General features: G+C 38.5%; 1 pseudogene; it reads right to left on the reverse strand.

Moving 5' to 3' along the window:
* Window positions 1-954: 954 nt before the first annotated feature.
* Window positions 955-11,791, reverse strand: LOC136836986 (glutamate carboxypeptidase 2-like; annotated as a pseudogene).
* Between the last annotated feature and the right edge of the window lie 66 nt (window positions 11,792-11,857).

The following is an 11,857-nucleotide window of genomic DNA, read 5'->3' on the forward strand; positions in this document are numbered from 1 at the left end:
TTTTAATTTACTTACCGTTCCAGGGGTCGGCCTGGAAGTCCAGGCGGCAGAATGAACGTCTGTTCCAGCTTCATCATTTGGTCGTTGACAGCTCTCAGCAACATCGGCCTAAAGAGAGACAGGGGACATTGAGTTTGAACTTTGCAGTGAATATTCTTTACTAGAGACTGCTTTCTATTATTCTTTAAAGGCTCGTGACCTGAACCCATCAAAATCTTTAGTATTATTTACGGTTAAAGCAAATGATATGGATACGATTGTCTTAAAGCACAGTAAACAAACGCCCACTCTGTTCTTATCTGCCCTGTTGCTAAGCTAAGCTGAATAGAATATGGAATTTTAGGCCAGAGGCCAAGCGCTGATACCTATGAGGTCATTCAGCGCTGAGATGGATATTTCCAGAGGACTGCAAAGAGAGGTGTCCAAGAGAGTGAGAATAATAATCTATATACGGATTATTGTGCTAACACTCTTTTATGGAAGTGAAGTGTTGATGCTGAATGTGAAAGAAAGTTAAAAGGGGTTGAAGTTATAGACAGTAACTGTCTATGCAGTATTTATGGAGTCAGGGGAACTGGAAAGGTGGGACATCTGCAGATTCCTGTAAATTAGAGATGAAAAGGTTTGATCAATGTTTTGAGATGGTTCGGTCATGAGGAGAGACTGGAGTAGGATAGGTCGTTGAGAAAGCAACTTATACTTTGGAAAGTTTCTTGATTAAGTAGTTAAAGTAAGACTATGGAAGTGGTAACTGCCATATTCCCAATACCTAATGGGAACATGGTTTATTGATAATCAGTTTTGGGGTATTCACCTTGCAATAATAATAATAATAATAATAATAATAATAATAATAATAATAATAATAATAACGTTAAATGCATTTTAACAGAAACTTAATATATTTACTATATAATTGTGATTTTATTACTCAGATTGTTTTCAATTGTGAATCTATTCTCCTTTAATCGTTCCAATGACGTTGTATGACCTCGTTATGCGCAACGAATTGTGAGACTGCAGACGGATGCTGTGGTCCCGAAATTCGTCCAACAGTTGTGGGCCCAGGCTGTACCCAGCTTCCTTAATACCTCCCTTCCAGCCTGCGGGAGGGGCTGGACCGCCCAGCTTTCTGGATAAGTGTGAACAACAAGAAGAAGATGAATCGTTTGTTTACATTTGGAACAGTTGCCAGATGTTTCTGGCAAAGATATTTCATATTAAGCTATTTTCCCTAACAGGGTTGACTTCCAAGAACAGACAAAACAATGTTCACCAACAAAGTCATATTTGAGGAGAGAGAGAGAGAGACAGACAGACAGACAGACAGACACTTACTTTAGGATTTCCCTGGCATCGTCATACCCAATAGGCTGGCAGGGTATTCTGGACAAAACGACATCCCTTTCGTCCAGTCTGTAGGCGTCCCCTTGTTGAGAGATCAAAAGCAAGTATTACTATGCAGAAGTTTGAAATAAATGGAAGTGTCTGAACTTAAAAAACGAAAGGATTATCCTATATTATTATGAAATGAGATTGATGGCGCTTGCTCTACACCACACTGGAACCTGGCGCTGCCCGTCATGTCTCCCCTACCCTCCTGATCCTCTACCTACTCGACCCCACCTAGGCCGGACAAACAGGTTTGCAGGAGGAGGGTGGATGTGTCATGTGTCCCCTACACTCCCGATGATCTACATACCCTGCCCCCACCTAGGGCAGACAAACAGGTTTGCAGGAGGCGGGTGGATGTATCATGTCTCGCCTACGCTTCCGATCCCCTACCTACCCCGACCTCACCCGCAGCAGACAAACAAGAAAGATCCGCTTGGATTTTGTTATTATAGATTACAAAAGAATTATTACTATCATTATTATTAACAATGAAAAATACTTAGCAATTATGTGAACCTAGCCATAATTATCGTTAACACTGTGTTGAGGATTCTACAGTACAGAAAACTTAAAAGTGAAAAAAGGAAATAATAATAATAATAATAATAATAATAATAATAATAATAATAATAATAATAATGATAATAATAGTAATAATAATAATAATAATAATGTTTCATCGATTTGCCCTACATATTTTCTTTAAAATTTAGAGGTCTGTGGGATGGGCAACCAAAACAAGTTTATAAGCCACAATGAAAGAAACCGAAAAAATGAAATGAAAAAAAAATGAGGTAATAATGTGATTACTACACTGAGCGAGAAATGATGGCCTGACGGGTGTTACAAAATCAGCTGAGGGCAAGTTTGAGTTACACTATTTTCCTAGCTCTCCCTGGCTAGACAACTGCATCGGGCTGCCATTCACATCGGCCTCCTGATGAGAAACAGTCAGAGATTGATTTAAGTTTACTTGTGGAGGGCCACCCAGGGGTGAGAGGGTCACCCAGTCCATCCAAGGTCGTTCCTCTCTGCATCCCTGATCCGGGAACCCAGAAGGAGTTGGGGTACACGTCCGCAGGACTCGTACCTCTGGCAGCCACGTCATTCGGGTCCGAGAAGAGTATGATACCTGTTGCGTTCCTCTCTTGTGCGATGGTCACCTGCAAATATATATATATATATATATATATATATATATATATATATATATATATATATATATATATATATATATATATATATATTTATATTTATTTATTTATATAATTAGACTACATCACTTACACATTGTTCTGTGCGTTAATACAATTAATAACATGAATTTGTTTAAACATTGTGGCTACCAGACAATGAGGCCAGATAGTCCTGGAAAACTTGTAACTTTTTTTGAATGAAAGTCTGTTAGATAATATCCTGTTTAAATGAACTCCTGATATATATATATATATATATATATATATATATATATATATATATATATATATATATATATATATATATAGGTATATATGATAGAGGTATCAATACACAATCACACGTGGAACAGAATTAAATTTATGACTCACATAGGGATCGAACCCAGGTCTTTCAACTGGAATGACCTGGGTTTGTTCCTGATGTGAGTCAGAAAATATATATATATATATATATATATATATATATATATATATATATATATATATATATATATATATATATATATACAGAGAGAGAGAGAGAGAGAGAGAGAGAGAGTTTAAAGCAGGGAGGAAGTAGATCTTTCATTATTTCTATTTGCATGATTAAAGATAAGTATATGTCTAATACGATAGTTGTCATATATTAGGCTGACAAGCTGCAAAAAACCTTGAGTACTATTACATATCATAATAGGCCTATGTCTGACAGAGAAGAAAATGGTTTATATCTTATATCCATGGTACCATTCCAAAAGCCCATTTTATGGAATTTTTGAGGAAGTTTGCAGTCAAACTCTGAATTACGCAGCCAATTATTGATTGACTGAGTGCTGTGCACTATAAGCATCACGAATTAGTTGAAGGCAGTGAGAGAAGTGGCGTGTTATATCATTTTGTCTATATAATTTTACTGTTTTTACTCTCGTGGTCATGAAAAGAAGCGAATATTAAGTCAAAATTTTAGTCACACGACCACAAACATACAGGAATCATAAAACACTAACACATCACAAACACACATGCACATAGACACACAAATCACAAATAATGACCTTGTTCCCTCTGAAGATCTTTCCGAAGTGAGCGATGACCAGATGTCCTGTGACGTCAATCCCGAGTTCCTCCAGTTTGTCGAAGTCCTCCACGCGTGCGTAGTTCACGTAGATGGGGCCCGTTCCCGGATTCGTTTTGATGTCACCTTCAGGGAGTCAAGGAATGGCGTTGAGACAGTTGTCATAATGATTATTTTACATTCGTTTGAGATGAACAGAAATGTGGGTATACACTATACTAAAAAAAAAACATAGGTATGTATGTATAACTGTATGTACGTTTGACCCAGAGTGAGGTTACTTATTGCAAAATGGTACTCATATTTCTGTTTGTAGAATAGAATAAAATACATAATTTAGGCCAAAGGCCCAGCGCTGGGATCTGAGGTCATTCAGTGCTGAAACGGAAATTGAGAGTAAAAAGGTTTTAAGGCGTAACAGGAGGAAAACCTCGCAGCTGCACGAAGAACCAATTGTTAGAAGAGGTTTGAGGAAAGTAAGATGGAAGAAAGAGAATATGAACGGAGCCACAAAAAGGAATGAGAGGGGTTGCAGCTATGGGCCGAAGGGATGCTGCAAAAGAACCTAAGTAATGCCTTCAGTGCACCGCGTGACGTGCACTGCAAAACATGGCTGTGCATGTATAACTGTATGTACATCTGTCCTGGTGCAAGGTTAATCATTGACCAATGATTGTCATATTTCTGTTTGTGATGAATTTATTTTTACTCTGCATGGAATATACTGTCGATTTATGCAATTATATTTACAAAAAAATGTGAATTTTAGAGACTGGTTACTGCAGTTCCTATGAATATTCTTCAACACTCAGAAATTAGAGGATTACAGTAAAATTCTGATCTATACAATAAAATACGACTAATTAATAATAGTGTCCTTGTTCCCGCTATTGCAACTCTTCATCAGCATCATCACCATCAATATCATCATAACATTTTAGCATCAGGTTTTTCTCTCCATGGTAAGAAGTGAAAGGAGGTCACTAACATATTCTGGACCACTACTATATTTTGCACTCTTCCTGAATGACCAAGTACTTTTATAGTATTTGAATATACTCCAGTTCTTATTTACTACTCCGATTCCCACCAACTCATTAACAGTCAGCTTAGGAAAAGTCAGTTACCTGGTGGACTGTAGGCGGCGTAAGAATGGACGAACTCCGGATCTCCGTCGTCCTTATGCAAAACTTCTTTTGAATTTGCTCGTGAACACGACGTTGTCCGAGCCGTCATGAACTGTGATCTGAAAGATTGAAAGAAATATGAGAAAGCCAACCAGTTGTCAACTTTCAATACTGGACTGATTAGAAACACGAACCGCTAATTTCAATTAGTTCTCTGATAAAACAGTTGCTTACCAAGTTAGGGTTCGACTGATTAGGGTAGCTGAGGAGCACGTCGTATGGGACGAGTTCGGACGAGTCGAAACCTGATTCGTTGAACCTCTGCTGGATCATCCTGGCCAGTTCGTTGTCTCTCTCTGTTCCTGCCAGTTTAGGTCTGCTGGATAGCTCTCTGGAATGGAGTTATCACGAGTATAGAAAGTAATACAAAGTAATGCTATGTAATAATTAATTCTTACAATCATCACCCCATCGTCCTCATGCCCAACATACCAAGGGAGAAGAAGTGAGGTTGCCATTGGCCCCAGGAAAGGGGGTTCATCTGCCCTCTAGGGGCCATTTCTTTCTACTAGGCACTCCTCTGCTTTAGGGACACAGTATTTCTATAATACAGGCATCAGCAATTCCTAGGTTAGCAATGGACAGGATGTACCACTTAGTACTACTGTGGTAGAGGTCCTCAATAAATGAACTGGCCCAACATCAGTGGATTGCAACCTTTCATTGGATACTCTTCAGTCTTGGAATATGGAGCATTGATACCATAAGCAACTGTCACAGCAGTGCCCAGTTAGTACAGTTTTCTGTCACTGCATTAGCAGTCAGTTTTAAGTGGTTGCCTCAAAGGTCTTCCGCCCTGACAATTCATTTACTCAAATTAATGCTCTTTCATTCTAACTCCTTTATCATGTAGGGTAATATTTGCATCTTCTACCTTACATACCAACCCATCATCATGTGCTCACAATCTCCAGCACAGGACACTCACTAATACTTAACGTATCAACAATGGCCATTAAGTTGTGCTGAAGTTTTAAACTCACTTCAAGTCGTTCCTCAGGTTGGTGGTGTTGATGAGGTCGAGTATTTCCTTGTTCAAGTGCTGTTCCGATTCCCATTTGTCCTCGACCAGTTTCTGAAGTTGGCTCTTCTCATCGTTGCCGACCTGGGAGTCGCATCTCCTAAGAAGGGGTTCAAAGAAAATGGAACATTAGGGTGTACAGGTCAATAGAACTAATACAGTCGATTAGACTTCTTCTCTCAGCAATAGAATTAAGAGATGAATGTGAAAATGTGCATAAAGTCTTTGATAATAAATGCTAATAAAAAAGTAGTGTGAAGAAAACATCACATAGGTTAAAAGTGTTGCTAAAAATATTGCAGTCTTTAAGCACATTTAACAAGTTTCTGACAGTGCTCCTAATACCTGCATCTATACATAAATGGATTTATAACCTAAAAAAGACAATATCTATTAAAATAATGTCATGAGTATTACTAAGATGAAAGAGTTTGACCAGACAGAATCAAAAGCAGCTTACTGGGGGAAATACTGGACAAGTCATGAGCTGAAATCGAGGTTACAGAAGAAGCAGGAACTGACGGAGAATATAACAGGTTCTATGACAAGAGTTCTTCAGGTTGAGATGGAGAGGAGTCTTTTTGAGTACTGCTACAAAGAAAGGAGTGATTACAGAACTGTTTTTCGTAACCTAAGTCCAAACCAATGATTGAGGCCTTTAGCTTGCACGCCAAGGCAAGATCTATGGCGGAATGTAGTTGCCACGGTTAAACCAGTACCCCTTCAGGTAGAATCTCCCTCTTCTATGGCAAGGTAAATCTTGACAACTAAAAGTGGAGCCATTGCAGCATATGCCAGAGCAGATTTGGAAACTTCTCCTGCCAGCTGATTCTCTCTCTCTCTCTCTCTCTCTCTCTCTCTCTCTCTCTCTCTCTCTCTCTCTTATTCTTCTTGAGGGTGAGTGAGGGAGAAGAGAGGTGGGGTGTGTGTGTGGGAGCTTCGCCCTAGCAACGGAAACCTACTGGTAATACACCTTGTCTCTGGGTGACCTGAAACTTGCAGGAAAGCAAATAAACACCCTCCTCTCTCTCTCTCTCTCATGGACCCTTTGAACGAAAGTTTGTAACTGGATACAGCTAATGGAACATAAAATTTAGGCCAAAGGCCCAGCGTTGGGACCTTTGAGGTCATTCAGCGCTGGAAGGGAAACTGAGAGTAGAAAGGTTTGAAAGGTACTGTAACAGGAGGAAAACCTCGAAGCAGTTGCACAATGAAACAGTTTTTAGGAGAGGGCTGAGGAAATTAAGGTGGAAGAAAGAGAATATGAACGGAAGTACAGTAATAAGAATGAAAGGGGTTGCAGCTAAGGGGCAAAGGGACCGTGCAAAGAACCTTTAACAATGCCTACAGTGCACCCCGTGAGATGCACTGACGGCACTGATCAACCTACGGGGGAAGACAATACTTACTTCACTCTGAGATGGCCGGTTTCAAACAGTTGCGAACTGCCGCGCTGACCGATGAAGATTCCTAGAAGCAGACTCAAGAGAGCGGCTACGACGAACCCCAGCCCAGATTTAGGGGCGAACATCTGGAAAAAAAAAAATACATGCATTACGTACGGGAGGGTACAACTTCTTGGACCCCGCCCCCCAATCCCCCCACCCAAAACCATTTTCCATGGAATGCGAGCAAGATTCTAAGCCTATTGGCAGTATCAGGCAAACTACTTTTTTTTTTCCTTTTTAGTCTAAAAGCCCGCTGGGCTTTATTATAATGGTGGTCAAAAAGATTTGATCTTAAACAAGACGTAAAAACTGAAGCAATCTCAATAATTTAGAGTAAACAGAATGCAGCCGGGTAAGGAAGGGGAGTACATTGAAATGTCAAAAGCATATCAAGAGAGACAGAAGTGATTTCAATTCTGCTCTACATGTTCCCGTTGAATTCAGGTTCTGAACTCATAAATCAGCCGTCTCCACCTTGATAACTGATTGCTAGGGTTGATAACGAGATTAATGTCCCTGTTTCCTCGGTGTCAAACCCAGAAGGTATACGTTAGAAATCTGGCCAGTACACACACACACACACACACATACTTCCCTTTGATTGCAAGTTATTCCAAAGGTAAATTATACTCAATATTAGGTGGTATTTGAAGCTTTTCATGAATGCTAAGTAAAGATAAAGTAAGTTTACAAAGCCATTAGAAATGGAAACGAAAACCTAAAGAACAAATAGACGACACTACTTACACATCAGTTATTTTCCAGAGCAAGAAATTGCATATTATTCATAGACACATAAGAGAAAGAATCAGCTTCAATATCTGTGAAAATGTAGGTCTAATAATTTTTGTCATTTGGTCGGAATAGAGAAAAGAAAGGTGAGAGCAAGGACGAGAATTTAATAAGAAAATTTCTGTTCCGTGAGATTAATACTGAAAAGAAAGATGAAATCTTGTACCATATGAGGGGAAAAATACAAAATAAAAGGGTATGTGTAAAATTGGAGAAACTTCTCACGAGCAACAGAGGAGCCGGTGAAAAGGAAAATAGTTTGGCCACTAGACTATATAAAGAATGTGGGTGATATATATATATATATATATATATATATATATATATATATATATATATATATATATATATATATAAATAAATATATATATAATCAACCTTCTGTTACCACTGCAAGACCATAAATAACAAAATAGGTTTAAATGTAAAAAAAAAAAAAAAGTAGGCTATAGGTTTTTTCTAACTAGGCCAATAGTTATAAAATAAGAAAAATTCTCACCCTTTAATATTTTCCCTTTTGAAAATTATTTGAAGTTATGTGAAATATAAGCATATGACCTTAAACCTAGCATGCTCTTCATTAATTACTACTATCCATTAGGCTAACTTACAAAAATGAGCTGATATTAAGTGGTGCAGAGTACAATTTTGATCCTCTGTCAATCAAGTTCTTATACTGGTTCAACAGGAGCCTGTGCTTATTTAGTTTAAGAAGAAAACGCAACTAATTCCTTAAATTCTGACACGTGTTGACACATATTAGTTAAACATGGAAATTTTCCCAAAAGCACATGGGTCTATTTCTTTCACTTGCCTATAAAAATAAATTAGCAATGAGTAATTAAATAAAGGTCAAAGTGACTATTTGCCATTACAGTTCAAAAGAAAATAAATTGGCATAAGGAAAATCTAACTCACTTTTGGAACAGAAGCTCCACAATAATCAGTAATTACTCAGTGATCACGAGACTGCTCTCTGTAACTGCTTTCCTGCACGAAGAGCTGTGAAAACGTCAGATAGAACGTTGCCAACAAGCACCAAAGTGCTTGCTTTCCCCAAGAAGAGTCCTGGAAGAATGACCTAAGCCTGGCCAGCTAGGGGTGGTTATCACCTCCCCTAACGCCCCCTAAGTCCTACTTATAGTAAAATATTAAATCAAAGTCCACCCACCGCCGCCCCAAGAACCAAGACTCAGGAGTCAATAATGTACCGTTGGTTTTCACTTGCTAGGCCCGAAGCAGGAAGCGCTGCAGCTCGATAGAATATAACATTGCTTGAGAGGCATTAATTCACTGAATAAATTACCGAATACTTTTGCTGTTTATCGGTTAAGAAACTTAAGGAGAGCATATGCACCGTTCATCACCTGGTCGAAATTGAGGCGCTCAGACGCGAGCTAGTATTCCAGACATCTCGTGCCTGCACCTTGGCCGAATGCCTGTTGCTATGCGCAGCATTTTCCTTCCTCCAGTCGGCAGCTGCATACGTACTGCATTTAGTCAAGTAAAACTGTATATTTTATGTATATTCATACATATATCGATTTCGTATAATTGCTAATGAGTTTGAACGCCATGCTCGTGAAAGACAATTTTCACAGGTGGATTCAGGTTGTAGATTTATCTCTCTCTCTCTTGATATGCAAGTCGAAAGGAATTCCTCACGATATTAATGTAAATGTGCGCCAGTCATATCACTGGGTCATAACACTGCTATACACCTAGACCTAGACTGATGCTAAACCTAACAGTGATCACTTTACAACAATCAGTAAATGAAAACCTTACTTCTTCAAATATGTGATTCAGTATAACTCTTATAGCGCTGGTTCATCACGTCTCTATTTTGCTGTTTATTAATAAAGAAAAATTAGTCAGTACTTTGCAGACCTGGCTATATAACACTGTAGCCTCCTCGCTACTGGCCTAACCTACGCTAAAATGTAACTATTACTTTACCAAAGAGTATTTAAACAATAATTCGTCCGTAAAATGAAGTATAGTCTGCTCCAAGATTAATAATAGCTCCAACTGATCACGCTTCAGTTGTATTGATATAAATGATATTATTATCGGATGCAAATGCACTGCATAGACCAACAGATACCGGAAATGCGTTCACGTGTACAACACCCAGGTCACACAACCGGATTGAGTGAGCTGAAACCAGTTTCAATTTAGACTCACCCTTGCGAAAAACAAAGCTATGTTTGGAACTTCCAACAGATCTTTTCGGTTTGTTGCAAGTGACATTGAGTCATAAAGAGAAGCAAGAGACAACAAGGTAAATGACTTAATTCCCAGAAAGAGAATAGTTATCTTACATGTTCTACTTCTGGCAATTACTGGTTCTTGAAGTCACAAGGGCTAGATTTTGCATAATATCAAGGGCAACTGGACACATTTTTACGGACATATTACTGTGGTTTAATTAAACAGAAGAGAATTCTTGACCTGGTAATACTGGCGGGACTATTTAATTTTTTATTATTATTTCGACTATGCTAATGGCTTATTTGATTGGAAATGGGCTTTTAAAGAGGTATTTAACATTTCCATGCAAACTTCTTGCAGAGAGAGAGAGAGAGAGAGAGAGAGAGAGAGAGAGAGAGAGAGAGAGAGAGGACGATGCACTTAGATCGGTCGTGACGAAAATATACAGTAATCTCATCTTCAATGTTTAGAGAAAGAAAAAAAAAGTTTATATAATAACAAGAGCGAGCCGGTTTTTGACAAGGAAGGAGTTGCGCAATCATATATTCGTGTTATGGGAATGACCAGCAAAATTTAGAAATCCCGTTATGTTTCTTTCCTTTCCTCGTACTATAGCCCTATTCTGGTTTCTGATACTGTGAAAGTATTAACAGTATCTGTCATATTTGTAGTTCCCCTCTTTGAAAAACTTCCATTCTGCGCTTAGGCCTACTTTTCTGTTCTGACTGTTTTGGGGTTCTAGTATAAAACCTGCTTTTCCACATATGCAAGTACTCACGAGATTGACCGTTCATGCACTTTCCTGCTCTATAAAACCTGCACGCTGCCTTTGTTACCTTATGTTTGTCTTTAGGCACCATTTGATTTACCAAGGATTTCCTACCTTCCTTCCTTCTCTTCCGTTGATTATGGACCCTGGTTAGGGGCTACCTCGTCGTTGTTGTTGTTGTTTTTGTTCTTCTTCTTCTTCTTCCTCTTCTTTGCACTTTTACGTACCCGGTTTATCATTCTTCGCCCCTCTTGCTTTCTAATTTCCATTGGTAGAAAAAGAAGCAGTTAGACTGTTGTTGATATTCAGTGTGTTAATGTATTACTTAGAGAAACTTTTAAGTTACTGTTCGCCCGAGATTGCGCTGTTAGTTTGAAACAATATCTTTGCTTATTTAACAACGGGTTTAAAGAGTTTATGTAGCCTTTGAAAATGTGATCTGATGTGAAAAAAATTAGCCAAAGGACACTATGCGCCCTTTTCGTACATGCTTTTTTTTAATCCAATAGTAAATTCTAATTTTAAAATACCATTTCAAATAATGTTGTTATTAGATTAAGTGTAACCGGTAGCTCTCATGGCATTCAGACATATTTTAATCTAAATTAACAATGTACTGTGTAGACGTTTATCGCGTCCCGTTATTTTATTAAAAGTTCTGTCTTCTACGTCACTTTCATTCGAATATATGTTGCTTAAGACTTAACTTGTGGCATCACTGATGTGAATTGTGGTGGTATTTAGCAGTCCACCGAATGACGGTGTGACGTCTTGGCTT

The sequence above is a fragment of the Macrobrachium rosenbergii genome, chromosome 57, assembly GCF_040412425.1.
Source record: "Macrobrachium rosenbergii isolate ZJJX-2024 chromosome 57, ASM4041242v1, whole genome shotgun sequence".
Taxonomy (NCBI): Eukaryota; Metazoa; Arthropoda; class Malacostraca; order Decapoda; family Palaemonidae; genus Macrobrachium; species Macrobrachium rosenbergii.